Below are 9,019 nucleotides of genomic sequence, written 5' to 3'. Positions count from 1 at the left end.
AAGAGGGAGAAAAACCTTTATTACTTCTCCTCGCTTTTCATCCGCGATAGTAGCTCCGCATCTTTGGGGGGTGATGAGGGGGTGATGGGGGGGTGATGAGGGGGTGAAGGGGGGGTGATGAGGGGGTGATGAGGGGGTGAAGGGGGGGTGATGAGGGGGTGATGGGGGGGTGATGGTGAGGGGGTGATGGTGAGGGGGGGTCTCGGGTCAGACCCGCCCATCCCTCCTTCGCTCCGCCTCCATCCAGCACGATCAGAAGCACAACTTTCCGCTGCTGTCACGACATGAGTCGCACCTGAAGGTAAGTTCATTCCAAGCTTTTATGTCTTTTTTTTATCATTTTTTCGCGTTTTCTTCGCGGTGCGTTCACGGACCATCGCGCACCTGTTCTCATGACAGCGCAGGTGCTCGTCACGTGAGCTTCTGCAGCGACATCTTCATATGACGCGCACGAGCGTGAAGTCACGCGTTTAAATTGTATTTTAGCGACTAATTCAAGCTGAACTGATCTGTAAAACACCTGAGCTGCAGGTGTCTCTGCTGTTGAAGCTGGTTTTATTGATTCAGTGAAAAGGAAAATAAATCCGAACCCAATGCATTGATTGAACATCACTCACTCAACTACACAAACCACACACACTACACAACTCTAAGATGTATTTGACAGTGAATATAACCATTTCAAACGGACTTTATATATTATATTATTATCATTCTATTGTTGAAGTTAATATATTGAGACAAACCTTCAGCATCTGTTGAACATGTGAATCTAAAACTGTGTCTCAGGAGGATTTAAAGCTTCATGAGAGGAAAAGTATTTAAAAAGTATTCAATCCTGCAGGAACGATTCAAGTGTCGTCACCAGAGATGGTTTGTGTGATGATGATGGATCAGTGTGTGTTGATGCCTCACTGTGGATATTTACTCTATGCAAATGTATCTCAAGCTGTGTGTGCAAATGTTGATTATTATGGGATTGTTGTTCTGCGTCTCATTATCGCTGATGAACCTGGAAACATGTTCTCCCTCATGTGTTCTCAAGCTATTGTTCTGTGACCTATATCGTGTCTTCTTCAACATTTGTGCTCGACATCAGTGGATAGAAGTGATGCTTGAAGACTTTTGAAGGTCAGACATGAGATCCTCTCTCATCACCTGCTCAGGTGACCATCCTGGCACAGAAATGAACGTGAGTTGAAATGAGTTGTAAAAAGCCGAGTGTGTGACCGTCGTCTCTCGTGGTCCCTGGTCGATCAGTATTCAGGGCAGTGGTGCTTTGTGTCCAGAAGTAGGTCGAATGCTTCTCACCAAACAATCTGAGCCGGAGCCAATAATTGGACAATCAAAGTGCCTCTCAGCCGCTCCGCGTCAGCTCCGCTCCACTCCACACTTTACATGCAGCTCCGACCTGGAGCATTTCACGGACCTTTTTCGGTCTTTTTAATCATTTTTAAACAGAGACGAATCCTGTGGTCGAGCAGCCTGTGGTTCGTCAAGTGGCTTCAGGTGGACATGAGAGTGAAGCATGGACGCTGCTCCACGTCCTCTGCTGCTACACAAACATCTCTCAAACAATGTAATATTTCATGTTCAGAGAGAGTCGTCTCTACCTGTCCACAGGTGCGCTCGTACGTTTGTGTGCAGGGACATTGTGCTGAGAATGAATCAGAGGCTTTATTGTGGCAGGTCTGTCTACACCTGGCTCTCCATCTGACGGTGCTTTGTATCAATATCACTGACTCAAGCTCCAATCACTTTCATATTGTTGTCGTGACGTTCAAAGTTTTAATCACGTGACACACAGTGATCCTGATAATGCTGACCTGAAAGAAACTAGAAAATCAATGGCTCTCCACCAACAGATCAATATATAATACATGAATATTGAAACCACATTATGAACAGAGACACCGATCAAAGAAGGGATTGTGTTTTCTTCACTGGAGTGAACGTCTTCACCAGCATCACTCTTGACGTCACCTTAAGAAATCACTGTTTTAATGCATGATTGGATGATTGCTTCAGATTTTAACAACAGAAAACAGTCTCACAAGTGAACAAAAACCAACAACCTTCGTCCTTCCAAATGGTCAGAACACGAATAACTTCCAGATCATCTACTTTGAAGGTATTTTACCAACAGATAAACATGTGGGTCACAATGACCTCCTTGGCAGAGGTGATAATCCTGACGCTCTACTAAATTATGATGAGTTAACGCTCAACAATAGTTGTTAAATGACGAGTTTGGGGATTTCTTTCTAAAAGTTTGATTTCTAGTAAGTGAAACGTTTAATATTGTAACAAGTTTAACGCTGTTTAATACCATGTAGTTGTGTAGTTGTAGGTCACAGTTGTCTAACATTGACGACACACAACAGGAGAAGCTTTTAAATCTTCATCTTCACTCAAATCTATTTGATTCTCGCTTCACCGTCTCAGTAGGTTTAGCATCTCCTGCGTCAGGTGCCTTCACTCCCCTCTGAGTCGCGGCAGGATCTCTGCTTCTAAAGCAGCCTGTTTGTAGAAGATAAATCTCTTATCAGGATGAGCCGTGTAATTCCAGGGTAATAATTTGATCCGTCAGATGGAATCTGCTGCGTCAGATGGCCACTAAAGATTAGGCAGCAGTGACAACAGTGCGGAGAAGGATCGCTGCATCACAGGACGTGTTCATTTAGTTTTGAATCAAACGTATCTGCTGTGGAGGACGAGCCTGTGATGTCATCGGTGAAGAGACGGTGATATGATAGAGAGAAACTGTAAATACATGAATTAAATCCATACATTGTTAAAGCTCTTATCTCTGATGATCCCTGATGACTCCAACAATGAAGGTTCAAGTAATAATAACATCATCTCTGATGTGAACAAACAATCATGTTTCCTTCCCTGAACCTGGACTGTGAGAGGAACGAAGGTGCAAAAGGTAGAATCCTTGGAGATGTTTCCAGACTAGTGATGGAGGTTCAGCTCAGGCTTCACAGCGATGATTACTCGTGTGCTGCAGGCGACGACTGTCGTACCTGAGACTCTTTCAAGTCTCTCACCGGCGACGGCCGCAAAAGCAAATTCTAGTTCTGGAAATTTGTTTGGCACATGAAATATTCATTTCTTGTCTGCTTGCTGCATAATTCCTGTGGTTGAGAGGAAGCTGAGAAGAACGGTTTCTTGAAGGATTCCTGATAAGATGCTGATGAACAGATGGTGTCAGATGTTCACGTCGAGGAGATCCACGTCTTCTCTGACTGACTCTGCAGATTAGGTCGAAAATGTAATTTCAAACGAGAAACAAGCTCAATGTTATCGCTCGTGTTCTCAAAGGTCAGAAGGAAACTCTTCATATGTAGCAGGTCTGCTGCCTCAGGATGAGTCGCTTCTGATTCCACAACACACTGTTATTTTGTTTTTTATGGAAATCATAGAAAGGCTGTTTGAAAATAATGCTGAGATATTCAAGCAATGAAACAACAGTGGCTTAAAAACAACAACTTTATCGCAGTAGTTCATGATGTTCGTCTGTTTCTTCTGTAACGAAGCTCTTGAAACACAAATTCCTAAATCCTCCAACGATGTTAAAAATCTGCGTAAAAAGGTCAAACCAATTGTTGGAAAATCAGACATGACAGCCTTGAGGAGTCAAAGTTTTCTTCAGTCTCCAGGATGAACCATTTCCATTTCAATGTGGGCGCAGTCGTGCATACTGAGGTGCGGCGACAAAGAGCAGGAATAAAAGTGACAAATGTGCTGAATAGAAGGCAGGAGTGCGTTATCACCGGCTTTGTGTCCCATGAAGGGTATTGTGTCGGGCTGTGGTCGCAGGATGCAAGGAAACCCTGGGGAGGTGGAAGTGAAGGGCATCACGGATGAGGAGGACACTTTGACAGGCAGCGACGCAGAGGGCATTCTGGGTAGTCTGTAAGTATCTCTAGCAGGTTTTCTCTCCAGAACCCTGAGAGATGGTGTATGTTTATGGTGTATACATTTGTTACAGAGGTTTAGAGATTTAGCAGCTGTGCCGATAAACACATTCAACACTTCAATTTGATGTTTATCAAAAACACTTTTCTTGTACAATCCATTTAAGTGTTGAATGTGTTTATCGGCACAGCTGCTAAATCTCTAAACCTCTGTAACAAATGTGATGAAACCCTAACAAGGATTTATGAGGTCAAAGTTGAAGCTGTTTTCACTCATAAGGTGTTTTGTTGTCGAGCTCGACAGGCCAAGGTCATTGGAAGGACACAGTGAAAGCAGCTCCGTCGTCTCATTGCTGGATGTTTGTAAAAGACGTGGAAACGACATGTTCTACGTCTGTTCCCCTGAGATCTCATTACACCAGGACAGGCTCTGGTGCGCGAGTCGACCACTGGAGCCTCAGACCAGCACTGGTGAGAACATGAGCCGGTGTCTGCTCTGCATAGTAAAAGCCTGTTTACTGGTCCAGTGAGGCCCGGAGTCAAACCCAGCACTGTCCTCCGAACGGAAGATTAGAGAACAGATCAGGCACGATTAGGACGATGAAACAATGAGACTGAACTGCCCAGCGCTCAATTTGTTAAGTGGGCTGAACACGTGACCACGACCAGTAATCTGCTTTTGTTTTCATTGAAATGCTTCATTTAGCAGGAGTTGTGTTTGTTTCAGAGAAAATCTGTTCAATCCTGTGGGTAAAGAAGTGTCAACAAGGTGTGTTTATTTGTGATTTATGAAGATACACAAGTTCACACTTGTGTCTAGAACAGAACATGATAAGATGATCTTTTATTCCACACACAGTGAGTCACAGGTTCACAGTAGGACAGACACACAAACCTGCACATATTTTTAATTCATTCATTCATTTTCTGCCACTACTTCCTTTATGTTAATCGCGGGGGCGGAGTCTATCTCAGCTTCTTCATGAGAGGCGAGGGACACCCTGGACAGGAGGCCAGTCTGTCTCAGGACACACAAAGACTCACAACATTCACACACACACTCATACCTACAGACAAGTTCTCAATCAACCTCTGTATGTTCTTGGACTGTGGGAGGAAACCGGAGTGTCCGGAGTAAACCCACGCGACACGGAGAGAACATACAAACTCACACTGAAAGATCACAAGTTGGGAAGTGAACCAACAACCTTCTTGCTGTGGCAATCAAGCCACTGAGCCACTGTGAACCTTGTATGTAAAAAAAACATACAAATATAAAAACCAGTAATACAAATAGTTTACATTAAGGTTAATATTTCATCTTAATCATCATTACAATGGAGAATTTACAAGATCAAGATTTCTTAAAAACTAGCATCAAATACTAGTTTGTGTCCTCGTCGATATTTTATATACTCATGGTTTCAACCTTCTTCTCTGAGGCGAGCGTCAACATCCTTTATTTGATTGTGTTTTTGGAGGCACGTGTTTCCATGTAAAACCAGGCGTGTCAGCAGAAGCTTTTGTAGTCAAGATGGAAATTCAGCAGATAAATATTTCAAACTTCCATATCCGGTTCATTTTCTGTTTAAGGTGCGATGACTCTGCAAGAAAACAGGTAACAATATATAATCCTTGAGTCACTGCAGTGCAACATTTATTTGTGAAGAAAAATAAAACTATTCAGGATTTAACTAAACTTATATGTTTTTTTTACTTGTCCGAGGCACAGAATTCATTCAAATCATGTGGTTTTATTAGAGGAATAACAAACACGAGACCTCAAACGATCCATAATTATGATTCGTTTTTCCTTCAAAGCGACTGAAACGTTCGCCCCGAGCATCTTCTGCTGTGAGCCAGAGCTCAGCAGGTCCACGTCTTCATGTTCTCGCTTCACAGCGAATGTTGACTCCTGTCGCTGCCAAGCTGGTCCACGTCCAAGTGAACTCATCAGGAGAGATTCTTTCTCCATCTTTACAAGCGTGACCCACAGACCACCAGCCACGAACACCTGCCTCTTTGACCTCATTATTTTCCAAACTATTTCTGAAAGGCAGAAGGACTTTGCAGTTTCACGCCCCCTCCTGGGATGGTAAACCATCTCACCTTGTAAACTGGTGTTAATGGTGCTGTTGAAATACGCATCAGAGCCACTGATTGGTGAATGAGGACGATGTCTGTTGCTGAGAACCTGGGTTGTAAAAATAAAATCCTGCTGGTTTGTTACACATACGTGGACATCATCAACCATCAGGTTAAACAGCAGGAGTTTGAACCAGTTTATTCTGAAGCTACAGGAAGAAAACGATATTCTGGGCTGCAGATGATAAATAAGGAAATAAAGCCAAACTCATTTATTTAATTATTTTTCTTATTCTTTGTAAAGTCATTTGATTTAGCATCTGTACATTTTCAGTTTCTCTCTGACTTGTTCAATATTGAGCAGCAGCTCAAGTGATATCATGACGTCATAGTTACGTTCGCTGAGGTGATAATGTTTCTACGTAGTTTAAAGTACCTGAACGTTCCGTGTCGTCTGCATCAATGTTTAAGAAACTCAAGTGGTTTTCTGTAGATTTCTGGTGTAGTCTACGGACATCTACTGTGGAACTTCAACTACACCTTGCGTTGCACATGATCTTGGCGTGTGAGTCTGAACATGAAACACATCCCAGGTGTGGTTTAGTCAGATTCAATTTTAGGAATCCTGACAGAATTTTTCCAGTCAGGAGCACTTTTAGTATTTTTATCCAAGTCGTGACGCCTTCATGGACTTATTATCGACTGGTCCTGGTTCAGGAAGTAACTGTCAAGTTATAGACAGAAATATTAAGAATGACGTTCAAACTCCTCATGCTTCTCTTTGATTGACATGAAAGGATTGTTGACTCTCTGAGCGTTGCTTCATGTCCAGGAAGTTTAAATTGTTTTGCACTTTTCTTGACGTGATGACGAGAACATGTTGGATGCAGAAGTTTCAAACTGATGGTTTCAATCTGGTTCAGGGTCATGTTCAGTTTGAAGCTGTGGTCGAGCGACAATGAATTCCAGATTTCCTCCTCTTTAAGAAAGTGTTACAAGGAGACCTCAGGTTTACACTGGAATGGTTGCCGATCGAAAAGGTCTTGGAGGCTTTCTCTGAAAACAGCTTTGATTCCTGCAGGCAGGAAGTGCATCCATCGATGTCGAACAAAGGATGTTCTGTGAGTGACGGTCACTTCTTCTGGACGTCCTGGTTCCGGGATTGTGTCATCTTTGTGCTGAAGTTCTTCAGTCGTGAGTCACCCTCCACACTTTTTTGAGCCACTGGTCTGCTGAACATTTGCATTTAAATTGAGTTCAAGTCACTGTGAGTCACTTCTGGAGCGACGGACACTCTCTCTGTGATGGTTCGCGTCTCTTCGCTCGTCTGCCTCGCTTGATAACAGGAGCAGGATTAGAGTTCCGTGGAATCATTATTCAACTTTGTCTTCTGGTGTGCTGGACTCACACTCGTGTCGCACAAACATTTTTCCAGCGGATTAAATTGTGTTCGGTCATGCAACAGTAGTTTTCTCATGAATTAATTGCTCACAATGAAGAGAGAAAAAAACCAAGATGCTGAACCTGTGGTTTGAAGAATTATTTTTATTGCTCACTTTAGTATTTTCACAGAAATATTCAAGGGCCTCTCGTTTCTTTACGAGGCTTCAATCCAACCAACCTGTGCCAGACCACAAACCTCGAGATCCTCCAGCATATTCCAAATATCACGTTCATCAGTTTCACAAACAGTATTTGACATTCATTCAGTCTAGAAACTCTTTCGTTCACTCGTTTCTCTGCCTTGTGACACCGTCTGCTGCCAGATCCTTATTAAGTCGCTGTCTGTCAGGATTTCCTCAAAGTTTCTGCCTCAAGGATGTCATTTTCCTTCTTCACCGCAGTTACCACGAGTGCTTCCCTCACGTACAGGCAGAAAAACTTGACTTTTAATTCTTCCTGAGCCATTGTTTTATGAAATTAATCGGTAAATTTCTCTTCAATTAAATTAATTAAATGAATCTTCTCGCTACTCTGATGGAAAAATGTGTCAAAAGATTCATTTTTTGTCCGGGCTTTAACGTGATCACTATTTAACGCCAGTCAGTACCAACCATGTGGTGAAACTGAGAAAAGCGATGTCAGAAGAACGAAGAAAGGACTTTAATATTTCACCTTCTCAGAGCACATTCATTTGGTTGGTTTTTATGTTATTAGATACACTTTGTTAACGTCAAGAAAATGTTTTTTACAAGCTGTTTAATGCAGGCGAATGTTTTCATATATAATCATGATTTACATTTGTGATTTAATTTTAGAGTAAGAAAAGTGCAAATGTCTCAATCTTCCACGGTGCGTGTCTTAACAACATCGTACGTCACATTTATGATCGTGGCGTCTTTACGACCTCATCAAGTTCCCGCGACTCGTACATTTTTTAGCGTCTGAAAAAGAGATTTGATGTTGGTTGTGAAACATATTTTCGATAAAACGTTCCGTCCCGAGTGTCGTGTTTCTGTTGAAAATGAAGGGGGGACATAAAATAGAAAATATCCATCGTGTTAAATCCATGGAGCGACGACAAGAGACGAACACCTGCAGAACACCTGGTTGGACTGAACTTCAAGTCATGTAAAGAGCATTGGTGTGATTTATGCAAGTGATGCCGACACTGACGCAGCAGCCGGTAACATGGCGGCACTGAAGATAATTTAAGAGTGAACCTCCACCTCAGTGAACACGGGGTGACAGGTTGACATGCCAGGATGTCAGAGATCGCTCAGACAAGAAGATAATTGATGCCACTGACCTCGTGTCTGTCTGTTCCCTGACAGTGAACATCTGATGTGGAATAACAAATTCACAGCTTCTGTTTTGCAAGGTTTTTTTTTTCCATTTTACAACACAAACCAGGGGCCGCCATAGCGTTGGAGGTTTGATTCCCTCGGGCTCTATATATTCTGGTCCTGTGTGGAGTTTTTAATAAGGGCCCCTCGTCTGGACTCACCTCAGGATCACAAGTGAGCAGTCCCCGGTCCCTCATTTCACCGAGCTACAGATGGCCTGTGGTT

The 9,019-nt window shown here is 42.8% G+C and overlaps 1 protein-coding gene across 2 annotated transcripts in view; it reads left to right on the top strand.

Moving 5' to 3' along the window:
- Positions 1 to 246: 246 nt before the first annotated feature.
- chl1b (cell adhesion molecule L1-like b) overlaps positions 247 to 9,019 on the top strand; it is a 65,884-nt gene continuing 57,111 nt past the window's right edge. For both annotated transcript variants that reach the window (XM_087801552.1, XM_087801550.1), the window contains exon 1: positions 247 to 301. The gene's annotated coding sequence lies outside the window, so the exon portion shown is untranslated. The remainder of the gene's footprint in view (positions 302 to 9,019) is intronic.

This window comes from Callionymus lyra, chromosome 10 (genome assembly GCF_982586985.1).
Source record: "Callionymus lyra chromosome 10, fCalLyr1.hap1.1, whole genome shotgun sequence".
In the NCBI taxonomy this organism is placed as follows: Eukaryota; Metazoa; Chordata; class Actinopteri; order Syngnathiformes; family Callionymidae; genus Callionymus; species Callionymus lyra.
Note: the sequence above shows the minus strand (reverse complement) of the source record. Positions and strands in the feature narration are given on the sequence as shown.